Below are 22,857 nucleotides of genomic sequence, written 5' to 3'. Positions count from 1 at the left end.
AAAATCAAGCCCAAGGTGTCGCAAGTTGGGCTCCCAAAATCTGCAGCACCCACAATTAAGCGCCACTTTTCAGGTGTGTTTTTCACCCAGATCCACACACACTCTGAGGCCACGGATCTCCACCCCAGCCTGCCATCAGGTGTCCCACAGTCACGCCGCCGTTACTGCCACAGCCACAGCTAGCTTGGTAACACAACACACGCCAGCAGAAGCTTGCCGGAGTCTGGTGCCTGCCCGGTGGGCCTCATTAGCCCCTCACTTCTGCCAGTTTTACACTTCAATGGAATGACTGTGGCTTTGCACCGGGAAAGGAAGTGGAGAATCAGGCTCTGTGTCTCGCTTTTTGGGGGGATTAAATAACCTGTCCACCTGCTTCTCACCCATTTACTCTCCCTGGTTCTGATGTATTTGTGTCTATTATACAATCCCCATACCCAGGAGAAGTTAATGTTGACGTCAGCTGTGCAGTCCCTCCTGCTCTGTGAGGCCGTCAGGCTCTCGGTGCAGTTAGAGCTGCAGCCCAGCAGATGGCCCAAAAGTGACTTCAACCCCTTTTTATTTGCAATAATGGGCAGAGCTCGGTTCCCATTTAGGCACCTAAATCAGGTAGGGGTGAGAAGGAACTTTTTATCACACCAGGGTGATTCTCAAGTCTTGGGGCTGGTCTCTTCTCTGCTCCTTCGGCCTCAGTCTCACTTGCAGCCTGGATCTCAGATCACAAACACACAGGAATCCCAATGAAAATAACCCCAGAAGAGAGCGAAACAGCAACTCTAACCCATTATTCCTGATTTCCCTAGGGTGCTTGGGCCCATAGGGGAGATGCTCCATCCCTCAGCTCTGACTCACCCATTTTATAAACTCCTACGCCCTGGGTGAGATGCCCAGTTGTCCCATGTCCTTCCAGACGCTCTCTGGCTTTGTGCTCTCAACACTGCACCCTCACGCCCACGGGTCCCTCTCCGGCAGCCTCAGGCTGTGTTTGCAGCAGTGACTAACCCTGTGGCAGCTGCAGCAGTGCGCTGCTGGTGGTTGGGATCTGCAGTGTGTTTCGTTACAGCCACGCCACTCCACAAGGCCGGCCTGCAGAACAAGGAGGGGCGCAGACCCCTCACAGCTGGGATTTCCAGGCATTCGCACTGGGCTCTGCCACCCGAGCGCTGCGCTCTGCCTGCCAGGCTGCCCCGAAGGCCGGAAGGCTCCTTTGCTCTGTCTCAGCCACACCAGCGCCCCTAAATTCAGTTCGCTGACAGCCCTGATCCGATCCGCACCCATTGCCCAGGGCTGCTCCTGGCACCCGGGAAAGGGCACAGGATTGCTGCTGCTGCTGCCCCCCAAGCACTGTGCAGGTGCTGCTCACTCTGTTATCGCAGGGCATGTCTACACTACGGATTTAAGTTGACCTATGTTAGGTAATTACTGCAGTGACTGATGTCCCCACTCCACTACCCTCCTTCTGTTGGTGGTGCACGTCCTCCCCAGGAGCACTTCCACCGACTGAAGTGGGACAGTGTGGGGGGCTGAGAGCGCGGGCTCTCAGCTCCGCGGAGCTCCCCTCCGGGAGCCCAGCTGCCCCCCTGGCTCTCGGCTCCCTGCGTGGGGAGCCGGGTGGGCGCAGCTCGGCTGGGAGTAGGGAGCCTGGGGGTAGCCTGGTGCTAGCTGCCCGAGTTTTTTGTCTATTTCACAGCCCAGCATGGAGCCCTGAAACTTACAATACAGCCAACAGCCGATGTAAGTAACCCCCTGTCTACACAGACCCCGTGTCGCCCTAACGACACCCACATAAACCCTACACCTCTCGTGAAGGTGGAGTTATTATGTCGGTGTAGTAGGGCACATACATCGGCGGGACAAGGCTGTAGTGCATCTGCTGACATAATTAGGCTGACGTACGTATGTGTAGCGTAGGCCAGGCCTAAGGGTGGGTTTTGCTTCTATGGTAGTTTTAACGTAAGTTCTAGCTGAGCAGTGACTTTCCAGGCACACGCCGGCTCCTGTGTATGCACTGGGCTGTTTTCAACTTTCCATCTCAGGGGCATACATGGTTTGCTGAAGTAGAAGGAAGGTGGCGGTGAGGCTGGGGAGTGACGTGAGGGAGCCGGTGTGACTGGGGCCTGTGCTCAGGAGGGCAAGTGAAGATGGTGTGAAACGGGGTGCAGGCAGTGACTGAGATGGAGGCTGCCCCAGCCAAGGGCAGTGATTTGGGTGGGGAGGGTCTGGATGGGTGGGAGAGCTGGGCATTTGTCAATGAATAGCAACAGACACTGTCAGGGAGCAGTTTCTTTGAGTGAAAAGCTCCTTTATGGACCAGTCCTGTAGCAGTAATGGGGAGAACAGGAATTTATCAGGGCGCGAGAGCTTGGAAAGGCACGTGGAATTTACTAGAAAAGACATTTTCTATTGGTGTTTTAAACCACCCTATTGGATATGATAAGAAACTCTACCCTTGTTAGGGTTGTTCAAAGAATCTACAGAAAAGCACTAACTGTATTCAATTCTGTAGGACTTTGCCATAAGGCTGGGTAGTGCAGAGGCAGAGAGAAGAGCCCATCTCTTGAAACAAAATGTTGTTAATTGTTTCTGGGGAATATTCTCCTCCCAGTTTGTGTTATGGGCCTGATCCTGCAAACTCTTTACTCTTGGGAGTAAGCCTGGTCCAGTAATGGGGCTCCTTCCCCATGAAACAGAATTACTCCTATGACTAAGGGTTAGTAGGACTGAGCTCTGAATTGTTACACTCATGAGCTGAGGCTTCAGTTTTCAGGGATCAAGTCCACTGATTTCTGAACCAGCGTTTCCCAAGCCCATTGCAGATGGAAGCCTGGGCAGCCTTGGGCAAACAGAATTCAATGGAAACTAGAATTTATGTACAAGCCGTAACTTTCTGGATCCCCAACTTCACCTCCCCTTTAACTTTCTTTTTCAAAACGAAAAAATTGTGACACACTTTACATTAATGGCTATAATTAAGAGATCTCCAGAGATCTCTGATGAAGACATTCAGAATGCCTGAAATATTAGAGCTCTCGTGTTGGTGAACATCAAGACTTATTGCATTCAGTAAAAAGTCTTAGTCAGTATCTACCGCTCAGGTCAGTATATCTTAATAATCAGCTATTGACTTGTATTGTCATAAAAATTAGTATTACTATTCAGGAACATTGAGCAGAAATATTTTGTATGACAGCCTTTTCTAGTCTTGACTCTCTGGGCTGTTTCATAAAAGGTCTGTCATTCTGTAGCCAAGTATTGATGTGGCCGAGAAGGAGTGTCTCTGCCACATCCCTGGTGCCAGGGGTTAAAGCAGGTCAGACATGGAGGGACGCGCACTGTCATTAGTAACTGTAGGTGTCTCAGGCCCTTGGCCATTTTAGTCAGGACATGGGGCTATTGTTTGATGCGGTGACATTGCAATGCAGTGGGACTAGGACGGACAGAGCTGACGCAGACAGACACTGCCATGATTCTGGGAAGGAGATGGAGCTCTACTCTTGTGAACTATGTGAAGTTCCCATTACTCTCTTGCGCTTCTGCCTGAAGAGGTGCTGGTTTAAATATGCCTGTGGCAGCACATCTGCACTCAGTTTTGGAAAAGCAGTTGAATTGCTGGCTCTGAGCTAGTGGCCCAGATCCAGGTTCCAGTCAGTGTGTGGCTCATGGCACAGCAGCTCAATGTAAGGATCACAGCCAGAATGCGCCTGCCAAACGCCCAGCAAACGCAGGCTGCTTTTCTTGCATGTGAACATTACCCTGTGATCCTTATTAACCACTTGCTATTGTGGGAAGCTCCGCACACATATTGGCCACCTTGTGGCCACCCCTGTTAGGTCAGCCTGGTGATTTGGATTATTCTGTTCCCTGCAAATCTCTCTGTGCAGTTTGTACACTTGGCGACTCACTGCATCTGTATTCCTTCCAAGGGCCTTGCCGGCCTAACCGGATTGATCCCAGCAACCTGGAGACAAGGGGGAGTTTAGAACAGAGAATTTGTCAGAACTTGAGAGCCTTCGTGCCTAGAGACCTCTGACTCCACGAGCCATGGACGCAGGCATTCCCCAGCTGATGTGAGTGGAGTGTTGCTTTATGCAATATCCAGGCGCTGTCTGAAAAAGGTCATTGGATTAGTAAAGATTTTGACATTTCCCTGAATTGCTGCTTCTCCTGTTGCTGGAATTCCTGCCCTGAGTTATAATTCCTTGCTGACGGAGGGAAGTTTGTTAAAATTAGGAGGAGGCAGGGGGAAGGGGATAACCCTATTTGGTTAATTGCTGATTATCGGATGTTGTTTTTCTGTCTCATTGCCCTGCCTTTATGTTTCCCTTGTGCTGGGTTTCCTGCCCATGTCCCTCCTCAGTGTTTCAAGGATGGCGGGACAAGCATGCTCCCTACTATCTTCTCTTCCCTCTCCTATGGCCTAGGTGCCACCTTGGCAGATTCATATCAGACCCAAAGTACATGCCAATGCTCTCTTACTCTGAATGCTCCCAGCAGCCCCACAATGGGATTCAGACATGTTTGGCTCCCTGCTGGAGGGGAAAGGAACGTGCATCACTTATGAATGTGGAACACTACGCAGTCACTGCAGGAGAGAGTCCTGTGTCCCCATTCCCAGCCCTGAAGCCAGCCACTGGCTCAGCCATGCAGTTTGGTGCCCGCAGTGTGTACCATCTTCTTGTTCTGCCAGATGAGATACGCAACTTGGGAACTGGCTGGCACTTCCAACAGCAACTCCTGAGATGCCATGTTCACTGTGGAGAACATTGGTCTCTCTCTGCCAAGCCACAGGGAAAAACAATTTTCCACTATGCGGCCTGTCTTGTAGGCTGGAAAACTACAAGTGGGGAAGCTAGGAACCTAAAGATAGATTGCACCAGGGACCTAGTCATGTGAGGAAACCAGAAGGAGACAACAAAAAAAGGAAAAGGTGGGTAACTAGCGAAAAGCTCATTATACTCCCACCGGTGAATTGGTGAGTGCACCTCTACACATTTATCCTACAGGGAGTCCAATTCCAACCTCGTACTGGTGTAAATGCCACTGAAAGAAATGGGATTGAAGTGGTGTGACGCTGGTGAGAGGAGCATCTGAGCTGGAGTCAGATGATAGGAACAATACTTAGAACAGAACTAACACAGCATATCGGATACAGCTGCCCCTACCAGCCCTTTCCGTCCATCTTGCCCCATCACCCTGACCTTCTGCCTCTGCTCTCTAGCAAACAAAAGCAGAAATGTATCAGAGGGGTAGCCATGTTAGTCTGGATCTTTAAAAAGCAAGGAAGAGTCCTGTGGCACCTTATAGACTAACAGATGTATTGGAATATAAGCTTTCGTGGCTGAATACCCATTTCGTCAGATGCATGTGGGTATTCACCCACGAAAGCTTATGCTTCAATACATCTGTTAGTCTATAAGGTGCCACAGGACTCTTCCTTGCTTTTTAAAAGCAGAAATAATTGTCACATATTTTACATTCTGATTTGCCCCCAAATACCAATAGCAGGATCTACTGAGGGTGCAGATGAAGTGATGACAGCTTGGTGATCTCCCCATCGTACGTGTGTGGAGCTAATAAAGAACTGTCTCTGAGCACTGGACTGTGGGCTGTACTTCGAGAAGTTCTTCTCTTGGGTATTACAATTAGGGAGGGGCAAATTGAGCCAGCTAAAGTGAGGAACAAAAGGAAAAGCCAAGCTGGCCTGGGTTTCACTACTTACGGTAACTGTTTAAATTTCCATGATCCTCTGAGTTTGGGGCCAGAAACAGAAACACCAAAGCACCCCAGAGCTATTTTCATGGTATTTATGTCACCACTGAAAATGGGGAAGTTCTGAAAGTCCTGCAAGAAAGCCTGTTTCCTGTGGGATTTCAAAGGAGACGCATGGAATAGTTAAGTCTCCAAACTGTCAAATGCTTCTCTGCATTGAGCCCTGAGCACCCTTTTGTGGTTTATGACAAACGACAGTGACTGTTATACAAACAGCTTTAAGAAAAGCGCTTCTTTCCCTGTGACTTGTCTGCACGTGAGTGAGCCTTGTTGAGATGTAAGCGGATAACCCCTGTTTTATACGAGCAGAGAGAAAATATGAAGCCTATGTCTTTTCTAATAAGACGTAGCCCTTTAACCTCCAACTCTTTAATCTGCTTTCCCCTCCTTGCTGATGCTCATAACTGTTTAAAACACTGAGGCCTGTCTGTAAAAGGCACGGCTGCTTTTTGTTCATGCCATGAATCTTTTCTTCAAAAACTCCTCCTGCATCTACACAGCTTTCCTGAAGAGTTGCACACACTTCTCTTCTTTTTCAATGAGGAATCCAAAGCAAGGATTACAAAGCTATAAAAGAGGAAGTGGAATACTTGGCAGAGCATTCCTTGAGATTTGCCAGCCTAAGTTCACAGATGTTTCTCAGATGGGCGAATTTGGAAATGAAGATCTACGTGGCATCTGTCAAAGGGCTAGTGTTTCTGATCTGTGACAAACACTGAGCAGGAGCTGCCTGCCCTACCGGCTAACGCTGCACCCAGCAGATACACGCGTCACTGCTGCTAAGCCTGGGTACTTTACTAGCCTTCCTTCGGGCACTCGTTCGTACCTCAGAACTCTCTTGTCCAGAGTGAAAAATTAGCTCTTGTTGGGGGTTCTGCCTGCGGTGCCACCGAGCTACAGCAGAGACTCACAAACGCTTTTCAAATTACGGAGCCTGTCTTAATTGTCTGATTGCCTCAGTTCCCGGTGGCAGCTACAGCCGCTGCTTGTGTGCACAGCAATGGGAGGAAATATGGCTAAGTATTTCTAGCCGTATAAACGCAGCTGCAGAGGAGAAGCCAGGTCTCCAGGAACCACCCACAAGTAGCTCACCGACCACTGGGTGCAGTTTGGGACTCGCTGGACAACGCTTGGACCTGGTATATCACTGGCTTGCTGCAGTCTGACCCTGGTGTGACACCACTGAAGGCCATGGGCCCGGCGGGACATTACTTACTGCACAGATTTTATTCATTTGCATAAATGATCCCTTTGCTATGAAAATACCTTCTCCTGAAAGAGCCTCGGTGGTGGGGGGCACAGGGAGGGGAGCTGGCAGGAAGGTAGGAGAGATACTGCAGGTGCAGTCGCTTTCTCTGCAATAGTCTTCATTAGGAAACCAGTCACAAGAAAAGAATTCTAAAAAACCCTCAGCTACTCCCTGGCACAGCAAACCAAGTGGGATTCTGAGAGGATTCGTCAGTGCCCCAGCACTGAGGGGTGTGAGCCGGGGTTTCTCTGGCTCCAGCTCAAAAGGAACCGCCCTTGCCAGTTGCCACATTCTGCAGTTGGCCCATGTAGGCTGCACTGAAGTGAGCCGGGAGCTCTTGTGGAAAAATCAAATAGAGTCATGGGCATGTCATGGTGCCCTTCCAAGGCTGCCCCATACGCGCCTGTCCAGCATGGCAGCTCTCACGTGCGTGGGCCTCCTTTAATAAAACAGCACGAGCCAAGTTTCTGCTACATTTTTGATTGCAACAATGACATGGTGACACAGATGAGGGCTACCATGCTGGACATGTTCCAGTCGCCTCCTGCTCCTCCTAAAGCGGCTAAACCTGCCCACCAACCGGCTGGGAACAGCACAGGGCTGCCCCCCCCCCCTCTCATAATCTGCGCTAGCTTGATGGAGAGCAGCTCCTTCTACCTGCATAGGTTCATAGTGTTTATCTCCTCAAGGGTGCAACAGTCGGGCTGCTTGAGCTGCAGTCAGTTTTAGAAACTCATTAAGTTCCTTGCTTGGAGTGGGAGGGCAGGCTAGACATGGGGCCAGATCAGATGAAAAGGACACATAAAACACTGGAACACATTTGTCCAGCGTGAACACTGAATAATAACTCTTCACTTTGGAGAGTGCAATAAAAAACCAACTGCAAAGTGTTTCTTCTACTTTTTGTAGTGTTCTGTAAATCATGAGAGAGAGCAAAGAATTAGGCAACAGGTTTCTGAAGAGTTATGAGTAATGGATTGTCGTCCCCAGTTCAGGCCCATGTTAAAATCTTTTTAACTACTGCATTAACTCTTTCATTGTTGGTGCAGCTGAAAGCTCCTGGGTCACATGCTGTTATAATTTCAACATCCTGCCCTGGTTGATCAGGGGACATTGAAGATGGCTGTAGGCCCAAGGAGTGCCCCTTCGGCAGATGGGCTCTGCAGATGCATGAGTTCTCTTGCATTAATGTTGATGGGGTCCCGGGGCCCAAATAGTCCAAGCTGTTAACACGTCCAGGGTGTGGCAGTTAGCGACCTCAGCCTGCTTAGTGCCATGGCAAACACAACATTAAAAATCCTTTAAACCTTTTCTTAAAGATACAGAAAATGCAGGAAAGAAAAAGGTGAAAGCATTTGAAATGTAAAGTATTCATTTGAACCATGGCCCATCTTCCGGGTCCCTGCAGCTGGAGAAAGCTTTCAGAAAGAACCCCCCAGTCTGACAGTCTCTTAGATGGTAACATCTGTCCTGGGGAAGAGCAAAGAAGTGCGTTGAGATGGGCTGGAGCTGTTGTTGAAGTTCAATCCCATTTCCTACAGAGATAAAACAGACACAAAAGGGGAGAGAAAAGACGAGCAAAGATAGAAAATGCAGTTTCTGTTTCTCATGTTAACTTTCATCTGCAACCTCAGGCCCAGCACACATCTTATCAGCCACTCTGAGACCTGGCAAACTTGTACCAGTGTGGGGCTGATTTGGGCATTGCATTTAGCTGCCTCTTTCTGGTCAAGGCTGACAGCAGTGTTGCTGCGCCAGACTCTTCTTAGAGAGAAGGCAACAGGGGAGAATAGGAAAGCAAAAAATTAAGGTGAGGAAGGAAAAGGAGACAGTAGGAAGGTGGGGTGACAAAGTCTCAAATCCCAGTCGGTGTTTGGGATTTAACGGGAGCCAGTGGGTCCCTTTCTCTGGTTCAGTCTGGTCAGGATGTTTCTCTGTTCCCAGGAACCAGTGGGGATGGCAGCCATTCTGGTGAAGCTCACGCCTTCCCCTTCTCCCATCTTTCACTCAGCCAGCGTTCCGGAAACCAGCGTTTCCCCTTTGCTGAGTTTCCTTCCAAAGTCTCTTTTTTTACGACCTCTAAAAGGGAGTGATGGGTAGAAGAGAGCCCATCCCCGCATTATTTTGTCCTCCCTGATTTCTGACACCCCAGTTCTGGTTCACTGATTTTCAGTCCCACACTGTTCTTGTTTACCAGGCACGATCCTATCACTGTCCTTGAGTTAGCTCAAGAAGCCTTTTTGGTTGGATTAATTTAGTTTCTCTTTTGCTTTTGCATGTTTCCCCATCGCCATGTGTTGTTCTAGATTGTGACACTTGATGAACTTTCACTCACTTTTCACAGTTGAACTCACAATTGGGATAAATTCGTAGGCCCAATCACTACACTAGCAACATCGAGAGACTGCTGAGCTAGAATTGATATGCAAACTAGACACAATCAACTCCGGTTTGAATAAGGACTGGGAATGGCTGAGCCATTACAAACATTGATTCTATCTCCCCTTGTAAGTATGCTCACACTTCTTATCAAACTGTCTGTACTGGGCTAGCTTGATTATCACTTCAAAAGTTTTTTTTCTCTTAATTAATTGGCCTCTCAGAGTTGGTAAGACAACTCCCACCTGTTTATGCTCTCTGTATGTGTGTATATATATCTCCTCAATATATGTTCCATTCTATATGCATCCGAAGAAGTGGGCTGTAGTCCACGAAAGCTTATGCTCTAATAAATTTGTTAGTCTCTAAGGTGCCACAAGTACTCCTGTTCTTCTTTTTGCGGATACAGACTAACACGGCTGCTACTCTGAAAACTAGCATCAAGAGCATTAATGATTAGGGTGTGTCATTGATTCATTTGCATAAACCCTGCCAAGTATCTGCAGGTGAAGAAACAACAGAAATAGGGAAAGAAATTACTTGAATTCAATCCCGAGGTAAGATAGTTTAGGCTTAAAACTTGCCTATTCTGGTATGGAAATAGGAAAACCTCGAATCAGACCCTACTGGGATGCCCTAGAGCAATGACTAGCACTTTAATATTACATACTTTTTATTTTAATAAATGTTCCCAAAATTAATACCGAGCATATACAGGGCAGGGTCAGTTTGAAATGTGTCAGATGGTGGCATCACAAATATTTGTACCGACTTCTAAACACCAGTCGATAGCTGTTTGACCTCCAATCACATCTCAGAAGCAGGTGGTTCTGTAAGATGGTTGCACAGAACCCAGCGATGACGGAGCAGACATGGGGCCAAGCAGTCTGATGCCTTAGGAATGTAGAAGGCTGCCACTGGGGGAGTTAGTGTCTAAGTCCTCGGTTGCATACATTGCAAGTTTGGAAACGCATGCTCTAGTGAGCGGTGCTGCAGAATGTGTAGTGGGGGTTTTGCTGTCCGTGCGCTGGGGCTTTATGCATTTTGTGACTGACGTGCTTGAGGGATTTCCATTTTTTTCTGAACTTACGTTTGATCTGGATTTTTGTGTTAGTTTTAACTTTCATTTTTGGGGCTTCCAATTCTGTGTTTTCGGAATGGAGGGATGCGAGCACAGCGCTCACCGCCCTCCTGCAATATACTGTCAAAACAGTCTGACCAGCTAGTGCTGAAATAAATACCCAACGTACGAAAGGAAAGGAGCAGCCTGTCCCTGCCGCCGTTTGCAGCACACATTGTCAGTTGCAATTCAAACATACCAGTATAAAATGCCAGCTACAGATACAATGCTGTGTGCAGCACAGGGGCTCTCTCTGTTTGCTAGGCAGAGATGAGAGCAGAGCGACAGGCCCAGTGCTACCCGAAAGCTGATGGGAAAGGGGACAAAGTGCACTTTATTTATTGTATTCATTTTGTTTCTTTGCTTGGGCTAATTTCATTGAGGCTCCCGCAAGCATTAATTTTACCTCCACCCCTGAGTACCCTGCAATCTCTGCTAAGCTTTAAACTACTTTGCAATGAAGCAGAGGTGTCAGGGGCAAAGAAAGATTTGGGCCGGCTGCCCTAAGCAGCTAGCCGGCCAGGCTGGGAATGCAGTGGCATTAAGCTCTAGGCTTAATAATGGGGAAAGCTCAGCACAGCAGGTGATTTTACATAAAACAAGGTCCTGCTCCCTCCGTCAGCCTCCTTCCAAGTTTCCGTTCACCCCGCCTTCCCCTGGGGCTCTCTCTTCTTCGCCCCTCCCACTTCCCCACTGGATGTTGGGCATGTCCCACCCCAGTGGAGCTGTACCCCAGCAGCCCCCGCTCTCAGCTGTGGAGAGGGTAAGGCCTTGCAGCAGGCAGGCAGCAAGAGGAGTGTATGCGAGGGTCAAGGAAACAGAAGCCAAGTCTTGACGGAATGACTCTTTCCCCAACCCTATCCCCTCGCTGCTGGAAACCCTCCCCAATCACCACGGACCCTCCGGCCCACAAGTGTGCTCCGCTTGAGAACAAGCCAACCCCGAGGGGACGCCAGCACTAACTTAGAGTAGCCGTGCTAATGAAACCATGGCTGTGTGGGCAGAGGCTGGCTGGTGCATGTACATGTGCATGCAGGCACAGCATCCTCCCCAGTACCACCGATAACATTGCACGTGATTTCGGGAAGGCTGCTTGGCAGAATAGTGAGCTATTTGTCTTGAGACGTGTTGCACTGAAATTTCATTTTGCAAGAATGTAGCTAAAAAGACACAAACCCATCTGATAATCTTCCAAGTCTCACGCCAGACTCCATCTGTCACATGCTGCCCACTCACTGATAAGGAGTGTGCTCGTCTAATAAGGACTGAGCACTAGACAAGATGTGCGGGTGATGGAAAAGTCAGACTATTTCCAGACCCAGGTTACAAGCCTCCACCTCTTGTATTAGTTCTATTCACTAGCACTAACCTCATTTGGACCAATATCGATTCCAGAGTGGTTGCTTCTTCAGTACACGTCCCCAGAGATGCTAATAGATACAGCAAACAATAACATGCTAACAGATACAATATCAATAAATAACTAAAAAAAATAACAATGGTTTGACCTTGTTGATCCCCTTTCATCTGGGGCTCCCAAGACACTCACAAAGCTGGTTACGTCAGGAACAGAACCCAGGAGTCCTGACACCCAGCTCTCTGCTTTAGACCACACTGGAACCCTATTATAAAACCAATATTTGTTTGTTTGTGATTCCCATCTTTCGAGGTCTCCCAGGCCGGTCTGTAAATAGCACAGGATGGAAATTGGGCTGCGCAGGTCAGACTCATCAGGAGGAGGTGGGAGGCGCCTGTGGTCTTGAGCGATGGAAGACAGAGGAAGTGTGGAAGTCCCGACAGGGCCACCCTGCCAGCCCCCTGGTGGCATGGTAGCTACTGAGCAGAGAAGCTCTGTCGCTGTAGCAGCTCTAAAACAATCGCCTACTTTTTGAATAATATTTTTGTCTTTCCTGTTGCTGCCCTTGTAACCCAGCGTCAGCAGCAGTTGTTTGGGATGCTATTAACATCGTCCGTCGTGCTTTTATCCTGCCGTTCAGAGCATGTCGTCAGCCTGGGTGCAGCCCGAGTCTTTTCTCAGAAAGAGACTCAGGACGTAGCTAGCATGGAAAGTTATAAATTGTCTCCCATCCCTAGAAACAGGGCTGCCTCTTGCCCTGTCTCTCTCCGGACCGTGGCTAAGCTCATTACCTGGGCAGTGTGACAAAAGCTGATTTGTAGTGCAATTGCTTTCAGATGAATTGCATCAGAGCCAGTATCAGCAGCAGGATTCTCAGTTCCCAGCTCCCTTGAAGGAATAAAGCAATTCACACCAAAGATTTAAAAAGGGGGGGGATGTTTCCAAGTGTTCGCACTAAATGGAGTTATTCATAGCACCGTGGACAGGAAGCTCTGGATGCTAAAGCACTGGGGATCTGCTCTCATCTCGGCCTGGGCCCGGACTGGCCTTATTCATTGTTGTCTTTTGCTGAGATGACAACTAAAGCACCAGTTCCTGGCTCCTGTTGCTAAAGTATCACCCAGAGGTGTTCAGATACGTGCCTGCAGCTGTTGGAAAACCATTGAAGTCACTCTCCAAGTGGAGGTTCTTTCGAGGGGCATGTTCCACACGCAGGAACCTAGCCATGTTGTTCTTTCAGGAGGCTTTTCTTGGGCCTGGCAGGCTTTGCACGTTATGCAGGAGCCCAAAGCTTGGCTGAATGGGGAGCCAGGCTGGAGACAGAGACAGAGAAGTCCCAAGAATCACACTGGTGGGGGATCCCTGCTAGGTGATGTTGTGCCACCGAAGGATGGACCAGGTTCAGACTGGTGCATTTTCTTCTTCTTGTGTCCATGACGGGTCCCCAGAGCCAGCCGCATGGGGCCACAGGGACCGCTAGAGAGTAGGGGCGGGGCTTGTGCACAGGCTCTCTGTGCGGAGTTGCTGCTCTCACTTTGCACCGCCCAGGGCCTGGGGGCAGGGTTCAGAGGGGACTGCACCTCTGCACACCCTCCTGGCTTATCATGGGCCGTCACTAGAGAATGTCCATCACCCCAGGGGCACTTGTGTCAGAGCGACACTGATCACATCAGCAGGTGCTGTGGAGTGGCAGGAAAGGGATGGAATTTCCTGGGGAGCTGAAGCGGAGGAGAGCACCTGGACTGAAGCAGTTGGTGAAAATGTATTCAGATTATTTGTGATTATAATGTTGTTAACGCATGATCCTTAGAGATCCTGGGGTGAAAGTGCTGTGTAGTGCACGGAATCCCAACAAAGGGGAGTAAATATTAAAGCCGTTCAGTCATGGGAAAAAACTCTCACGACACTTTTCCAACCCACTCTATTATCTCCACCTACCCTAATGGGGAGAGTAAGGGACAAATCTCCTTACCACTCTGTACAAGGTCACACAGTGCATGGAGCCAGGGAGAGAACACACTTCCCCTCTCTAACCACTCTGGACCATGCTGCCTTCTGTGACCAAACCCATCCATAGTGCAGTCACTGGCTTGGGGAAGTGACAAATGCCTTTACATACACATGGGCCAGGTTCAGGGGTGGGGATCGGTAAGGAAAAGTCCACCCAAGAAGCCCCTTCCGTACAAGCACAGGAAGAAAGTCTCATGACTTGGCTATTCCCTAGCCTGTGGAATGTTGCTTCTGAATGTGACGGGTGTTTGTCCTTTGCAGAGTAGTGTTTGGCCACATGCCTTCTGTGACATCTAGTGGTTGCTTTAAAATGAGATCCTGAATCGCACAGCTGTGTCCCAGCCCATGCTGAGAAGCCAGGACCATAGAAATGGGAGTACAGTCGTTTCATTTCATTAGCACATCCCCACACGGCTCTCACAATGCAAGGAGAGCATTACGGAGTAGAAGACAAAGGAATCCTTTCACCTGTAGTATGATTTTCATCATCAAGGCTGCCAATTACCGTTTTTCTTAAGTTATGACGGAGAATCTGGAGGAGTTAATTATGTGTGGAATTACTTTCGTTTTTGCTAGTGGACATATATTTATTTATGCCTGAAACCCTTTCGTCTCAGACTGTATTACATGACTGTAGTACTGTGCATATTAGTTTATGTGATGTGATAGTGCAAACAAATAAAAACTAGAGCAGAAAACAGCAGCTCCAGCCTTACTGTAGGAATTTAAAGGGAGCAGTGAACAGCTGCTTATGCGATATTTTTCCTTTTAAAATTCAAAATCTGTAAGGACATAAGGACACTAATATACATGTGGGTCCGCAGGACAGCACACGGGATGTGATTATAAGTAAGATGTATGCAGCACAGAATTATTTTCCAAACTAGAAGCAAAATCATGATAAATCAAAGACAAAATTAAGACCACCCCAAAATGAAGATGTATGGAAAATGTTTTATTCTGTTGAGGTTTAAGGTACAATCTCCTTCTCCAGCAGGTTTACAGGTTGTGATATACGAGCAGTAGTTAGGGAGATTTATGCATGTTTGAGCCCTGCCTCTCTCTTTTCCCCTCCATTGCTTTTATGGCCTCAGAAGAAATCCTCTAATGAACTGTAAGATCTGTGTTATCAGCCCAGGGTGTCACAGTATATCATGTTAGGAATCAGTACACAATTTATGGGATGGCTTTAGGGTTTTGCAGGGTTCCATGATGGCCCCCTTGCCACCAGTGCAGGCTAACTGGTGGGAAGCAAGAGGTGTCTAGGAGCTGTGAATAAGGATGTGTCTGGGAGGGTTTCTCAGAGGAACCTGTGTGATTCAGGGGCACACCTCCCACTGAGACACAAGGAGACTTCTGCTCCTCAGTCATTCAGGTGCAATTCTGCATGTATCCAGAGCTTTATTTTACACCAGTGTCCAGGTGTAAAACAGCACAATGGGTACTTTAGAAAGCACCCTGGAGTGACAAATGGAGAGCCAATTTCGCTCTTCTCTTGTATGAGAGTTAATGGTGGGGAAAGGTGCCAGACAGACAACAGTCCTGAGACCTTCTCTCCACAAGACAGGTGCACTGGCAAAACGAGCTTCCCACACACTGACTGGGTGGGCTGCCATTCTCCTGGGCACATTCACCCACACTCACCTTCCGGCCGAGACTGCCACCCAGACAGCCAGTCGTGGAAGTGGCTTTGTGACCTGGGCAGAGCCCTGCCAGACACATTGTACAGGGGCGGAAAAAGCCAGCAGATGACAGCTCTGCAGGGCTGGGCTGCAGGGTGCCTCAGAGGAGAAATGGGATGGACTAGCTGAGGAACCAGCAACGGGAGGGACTCAAAGGCAGATACTGTGTTACCAATTAGGTCATTTTGATTACTTGCCAAAGGTAATACATGCATGGGCTTGTCCATTCCATTCCCGTGCTGCATCTGCTGTGCAGCCACTGTGCCACCTGGGGTAGTTCTTGCACTGCATGGCCTTTGGGCTCAGGGGCCAGTGGAAAAGCCCTGTGTGGATTAGAGCCAAGGAGGATGCCTGAAAGCAGGGCCGAATTTGCACCTTACATGCCCCTAGGCACAGCATCTTCAGCCCCCCCGCCCACAGCTGACCTCCATGTTGCACACAGTTTTAGAGAGCTAAGGCGCCCCTAGAACACCGGTGCTGCCTAACTGGAAATCCGCCCTGACTGAAGGGCAGATGTGGGGTCGCTTTGGTCACAGGCTCATTGTCACCAGCCTTTGCTGTGAGCATCTTCGGTGGCCAGGCCCCTGCACCCTGGACCCGACAGTCCTCGAGAATCACTTCGCATGAGCATTGCTGCAGGAGCCAGTTCCCACCTCCCGCCTGCCTGTGTGCAGTGAGAAGGGGCCAGGCTGGCTGAGGGGTCCCCTGCTCACTGGATTTCAGTGGGAGCCAGGCACCTAGGCAGATCTCACTGGCTCCCAAACACCTGTAAGAATCTGGCCCCTACTTCCTGGCATGTGTTTCGCTGCTTAAACGGGAAACATAGTCAGCTGTGACAATATCACAGTCCCATGCCTGGTACGAAGAGATACGCAGGCACGTCTGCTACAGACCAGTAGGGACTATTTATTTGCAGCTTAGAGCCATTTCAGACCATTTCACTGGCGAACAGCAGCAGCAGCGAGGAGGTAATGCTGCTGATCACAGATAAGTGAGGTGTGCTAGGAAGCCATTTATGAATGGATTGGGAGCATCATTAGAAGTTGGTAAGGATCTCTCTCTTCCACACACGCACACGCATGCACACGCGCCCGCTCACCCATCATATACACAGCATTTTGGGGTTCCAGAAGAACTGGATTGCCCATACACCTGGAGCTTGCCAGGGTCGTCGTGGTATTTCAGTCCTGGAGCATCTCCACTTCCCAGTAAAACATTTCTGCATCTCTTGAGATGGACAAGGAGCAAGGAAGACACTGAGTCATGTACTTTGCATTTAATACAACAGACAGCGCCTGGCTGCCTGGAACCTCGTGCCTGCCATCTTCCGGAAAAGAGCGCACCCTGATGGGACTTCTGAACTAGGGCTGCCAACTTTCTAATCGCACAAAACCGAACACCCTTGCCCTGCCCCTGCCCCGGAAGCCCTGCCCCTTCTCTGAGGCCCCGCCCCTACTCACTCCATTCCCCCCCCCCATCACTTGCTCTCCCCCACACTCACTCATTCATTTTCACTGGGCTGGGGCAGGGGGTTGGGGTGTGGGAAGGGGCGAGGGCTCCGGCTGGGGGTGCCGGCTCTGGGGTGGGGCCAGGGATGATGTTTGGGGTGCAGGAGGGGACTCAGGGCTGGGTCGAGGGGTTCAAAATGCAGGAGGGGGTTCCGAGCTGGGGCAGGGTGTTGGAGGATGGGAGCGGGTGCTGGGATACAAGCTCCAGGAAGGAGTTTGGGTGCAGGAGGGGCTCTGGACTGGGGAAGGGGGTTGGGATGTGGGAGGGGGTGCTGGGAGCAGGCTCCGGAAGGCGCTTACCTCAGGTGGCTCCCTGAAGTGATGACATGTCCCTCGGCTCTTAGATGGAGGTGTGGGGGGCTCTGTGTGCTGTCCCCGCCTGCAGGCACCGCCCCCGCAGCTCCCATTGGCCATGGTTGCCGACCAATGGGAGCTGTAGAGCTGGCGGTCGGGATGGGGGCAGCGCACGGCGCTCCCCTGGCCACCCCTGTGCCTAGGAGCCAGACATGTTGCCGCTTCCAGGGAGCCTCACGCAGCCGGGTAGGGAGCCTACCAGCCCCGTGCCAACCAGACTTTTAATGGCCTGGTCAGCGGTGCTGACTGAAGCCACCAGGGTCCCTTTTCGACCAAGTGTTCCAGACGAAAACCGGACACCTGGCAACCCTGTTCCAAACGCATGTCACACTTCCTGCCTTTCCCGGCTCTGCAAAGACCTCCCTTCCATCAGCTGCATGTCCCTCTGTCTGCCAAGTAGAAACCTCACTCTGTGAGGGGCTGGGATCAGCGTGGGTCGAGCCGAGAGCTCGGAGGAGGCTGCACTCCTCTCTTTGGGCCGTCGTTTCCCACGCCGGCCTTTAGAATGAGTGGCAGTAACGCCAGATGTGAATGGATGCCTATGCTGCTCCTCCCCACGGAGACACAGGCATTTGCACCCCCGACTCCATGGCCAGACCTACCTCAGCTCTGGCTCCCGCAGCCTGCGCCGCTTGGAGGAATCCATCCTCATCTGTTTCCTTTCTTCAGTTCTGTGGCCCTGTCACAGGATCCACTCACCGCTAGAAGGGCTTCCTCCTGGGCGCTCTGGCATTAGCTCTCTCCAGGTGCTGCACCCTCCTCTGGGGGTCTCTCCACTCATCTTCCTCTCTCGCCCTGCGGCCCCTCTCGCTCCAGGAGCTGCAGTGCCTGTTTGTGACTCGGCCCTCTGGCCCGGTCACTATGGTCCTTCCCTCCCTGGAGATCAAAAGCTTCAAGGCGAACTGTCCCGGGCAGTTGGCTCTCCACTGTCTCGTCTGTGCCACTTCCCCAGTGGCTAGTTGGCAGGGGGCCCCAGCCCCCCTCTACTCCAGGTGCCAGCTAGGGGCCCTCTCCTCAGCAGCCAAAGGCTGCACTACTTCATCCCTTGCTGCCTTTCCCCTGAGCCTCTCCTACCTTGCGGCTCTCCCTTCTCTGGCTTTGCCGGCCCAAACTCCCTCCAAAAGCCCAGGGAGCGACTGCAGACGGCTTCCCTGCAGCCCACAGCTGCTCTCAGCTCCTGGGCTGTCTTCAGGCCCCTCCCGTTCCAGTCCTGCTGAGCCTCATTTCATTAATACCTGTTCCCTGGCTCCGCCTCCAGGTGCAGCCTCTGGAGTTAATTGGCCCACCTGGTCCCCTAAACCCCTTCAAGTCTAGTGTGGGGTGGACACCCCCTCACAGGCCCATTCTGTGGCTCCAACCTTATGACCCCCTGTCTGAGCTGGACACACGGGGACAAGGGATCTGCAGTGCACATGCTGCCGGCTCTCAGGCAGCTCCCATCATCCCAGAGACGGGCTCTGTAGCCAGCTGTCAGCTAGAAGGGGAATGTCCTGGCCAGCCCACCTCACTGCCTCAGGCTTTTCCGTTCAACCAAACAGCCAGGCCTGGAGCCCCCCATTCAGCTGGGAGGGGCACAGAGCAGAAGCTTAAAGAAAATCTGCCAAAACTGCAGCCCAGTGCTGCCAAGGAACATTTCTTGTTCCAGGAGAAGGAGCTGAAGCCATGCAGCAGTGTTCAAACCCAGCGTCACAGCCATTGTTGTGGCTCTGACTGCGTGTGGTGCATGCGGGGGGCACAGCAGAGAGGGGAGGACGGGGGAATGGAATGAGGCCTGCAGCTCCTGCCACTGGGAGGGGAGGTCACAGAGTCTGAGCACGGTGCTGACACTAGGGGGCTGTGCTCACCCTCAGAACATGCAAGAGAACTGAACAGGCCCTGTCCTCACATCCCTGCAACCCTGCTCACCTATGCAGCCCTGCCCCAAGCAGGGGCGGCTCCAGGCACCAGTGCACCAAGCGCGTGCCAGGGGTCGCAAGCCACGGGGGGCGGCGTGCCAGTCACCGTGAGGGCGGCAGTCAGGCTGCCTTCGGGGGCATGCCTGCGGGAGGTCCGCCGATCCCACGGCTTCAGCAGCAATTCAGCGGCGGGTACATCGAAGGCGTGGGACTGTCAGACCTCCCACAGCCATGCCGCCGAATCCGCATTACCAGCGGACCTCCCGCAGGCATGCCACCAAAAGCCGCTTGACTGCCGTGCTTGGGGCAGCAAAATACATAGAGCCGCCCCTGGTCCTGAGCTCCCCAGAGCTCACGCAGGAACCCGCCAGCTGTCTTGAAATACTTGTTCACGTGCTTTAGAACCACTCTGTTGGGCACAGGGCTGAGGTTGAGTGTTACACTCCTCCTTCCATGCACTCCTTTGTTACGCGGGTCTTGTATTGCATAAGACTGTGAGCTCTTTGGCCCTGGGCTGCATGGAGATGTAGTAGGGAGTGGCGGCTACAGGGAACTGTTTGTGGCTCCCTGATCTGCAGCTGCCTGGCCCCACAGGGCCCTGCTTTTGTCTATGCCATGGATATAAAGGATGGACTTTATGCCCGTAGAGGACCAGGTATATCAGAGCTTGGCTCCATCAGGCCTTCTTTCTACCCACAGACTGCCCCCGAATGCCGGGCATGACCCCTTCCACTGCAGACTGGGGGCAGCTGGTGTAGGAAGTCCAGTGAGTTCTGCTATGCACCGAGAGTTCTCCATCAGCAGTCAATCGTCAGGGCTGGTCCTGCATATACAGACTATAGTGTTACACAGAAAGGTGCTGATGACTGCCCTCGGGGGAGTCCAAAGATAATCACAGACCTCGCTACAGCCACTGGGGCCAAGCACTCTTTCAGGCCCAGGGGAAGGAGCAATTTAGCCCCTGTATGTAGCAAAGGCCACTGCAGACCATGGAGGCCACGCCCAAGGCTCTGCACTGTTCACGGCAGATCAGAGCTGAGCTGTGAGGACTGAGAAGCTGCTGCGTGTGTTGGAGGCAGGAAGCCGTGAGGGGTGTGAGCAGGACCCTGACAGGAAGCAGAGGGAGAATGCATCCTGGGCACAGCGCTCTTCGGCATGGCAGCCCCAGGGATTTCTGAGCAAGGAGTTGCCCGCTGTTTGTTCCGGTGTGTTCAGGGAAGCAGGACTGGGTGTACGTTTCTTGTAAATAAACAAGGTGACACCATGAACAGACCTGACTCGTATTGTCGATTCCCAATCCCAGTGGAAACAGCTCTGCCAGGTTCCAAATATTGGCTCCCTGCTCGGAGCAGCAGCATAAAGATGCCAGATGGGCCCTAAGAAAACACTGCACCCCTTCCATTTCCCCATAGCCAGTCAGCACAATTTTTGTCTTGCTGGTTGAACCCCAGTCACCGCCAAGCCTGGACTGCCATGCTACTAACAAGCCACGCTGCCCCTGTCTCTGTCCGAGGTGCCAGAGACAGCACGCAATAGCGAGACGACATCTGCCAGAAGGGGATACTTCTGTCTCTCCCAAAGCAATGCAATAGGCAGCACCCATTACTGTTATTGCTTATACAGTACCAGTGGGCGCATGGTGCTTTACAGATTAATAAAATGACATCTGCCGCCCCACTGAGTTTACAATCTAACACTAGAAACGGAAGTTCCTCAATAGAGAGACCTTGGCAGAGTAGAGCAGTAGTGGTTCTTTATTTATATCGTTCACCTCCATAGAAATAAGACCATGTTTTATACCTACAGTGTATTGCATACTTGTATCAACTATTAGATTTCTCTTTCTAAATTCAGGTGAAAAAGAACACTAGAGCCAACTTGGGGAACATCGTACATATTTTATCAAACACCAACCAGAACTCACCCAGTGCCATCCCCTGGGACAGTTACCTCTGCCAGGTTTTAATACACACTAGTGGGCATATGCTCTTACTGGAACAGCAGCTGCAGTAAACAGAATGGAGGTCGCAGCATTGCTTGAGGTCTGAGCAAGTTAAGGCTATTTCAGATTGGATACAAGTTGCCTGAAAGCCAAATCCCAGGAATATTAGACCTGCAAACCCTAATCTGATAACAAGTCCCCAAATAAACTGAGCAAATTTCAGCAGCTGACAGGGCTGAGTCTATACTCTGTACATGCAATTCCTGGCTGTTAATCTGAGAGTGACACATTGGTCATTCTTATTCACTGTGATGTTCATTAGTACCTGGGGAATTAGTTACTAAACAGACACAGGTTACCTGTGTTTTAGCTACTGGTGGAAGTGAGCACTTCAGTCCCCAATTATATATTTTACAACGCTAACGTCATTGGGGACAAACATCTTTGGACTCAGTTTAGCACACTTTAAAAAGTCAGGGAACTGGTGAAGGTGTGGCAACAGCAAGGAACTGTTACAAATACTTGCAGCAGAACTGGATATTAAATCTTGTTAGCTTCTTTAGTTAGAGGAAAGTAATAAACTGTTATGTTCAATCAAATCGGAATGCAAGCACTGTCGGGAATTTGGTTTTAGCTCTTACGCTGCGCTGCCTTTTCCAATGGCTGCCCGGTGGGGCATTTACCCAGAGCCATATGGAAAATACCCAAAGGAAAGGTGGGCTCAGATGCAAAGAATACACAAAACAATATTGCAAAGAGTAGCAATGCAACAAAAACTAATCACTGTGACACTTTAGCATGTATGACTGAAGAACAAGAGACCTGTTGCTGAGAGGCAAAGGGCAGCTGGGCTAAATTAGTTGAGCAAGTTTGAGTCTGGATAGTGTCATTAGGAAAAAAGCAGAACTATGCCATAAACCCTAATGAATGCATTAATGGATGGCTTGTGCCTCTCAAAGGGGAAAAGCGGTTTAAATAAAGTTATTAACACAGCCCACCTGTGTTTGGCTCTTGGACTATGTTGTTTAAATAGCCCATTAACTCTTGAAGTAACTAATCTTGAAAGTGAATCTAGCCTTTCTGAAGTAGACATTTAACTACATTCATATAATTCAATTAGATTCAGCATTCTTAGTCCAAAGGCAGTACTCTATGCTTTCATCTCTAATAATGGAGCACAGACAAACTTGGTTAATTTGGTGTTAAAAAAATAATATGCTTTTGTAATCCTAACCAAAAATAAATTGCTGGACTATGGCACAAAATATGATGCTCAGAGCTCAGTATATTATTATATTATTATTATAATTTAATACAGAAGGTGAAATTTACATCTAATGCTTAAGTCAATATGACAACAGCAAACTGACTTTTAGAGCTGTGCTTTCCTTAATCTCACAATAGACTATTGATGTTTCTTACTCTGTGCAAACTGTTCTTTATTTATTTATTTCTGGTAGCAGATTTTGGTCATAGAATTATTTCGCTTTTTGAAAACAAACAAACAAACAAACAAACAAACAAATGTGGCCTCAGCCAGTTGATCCAGTTAATAAATAGTTAAAGCAAATTCATTAGGAAACAGGAATTTTATA

Source organism: Trachemys scripta, chromosome 17, assembly GCF_013100865.1.
Source record: "Trachemys scripta elegans isolate TJP31775 chromosome 17, CAS_Tse_1.0, whole genome shotgun sequence".
Taxonomy (NCBI): domain Eukaryota; kingdom Metazoa; phylum Chordata; order Testudines; family Emydidae; genus Trachemys; species Trachemys scripta.
This window is presented reverse-complemented; position numbering follows the sequence as displayed.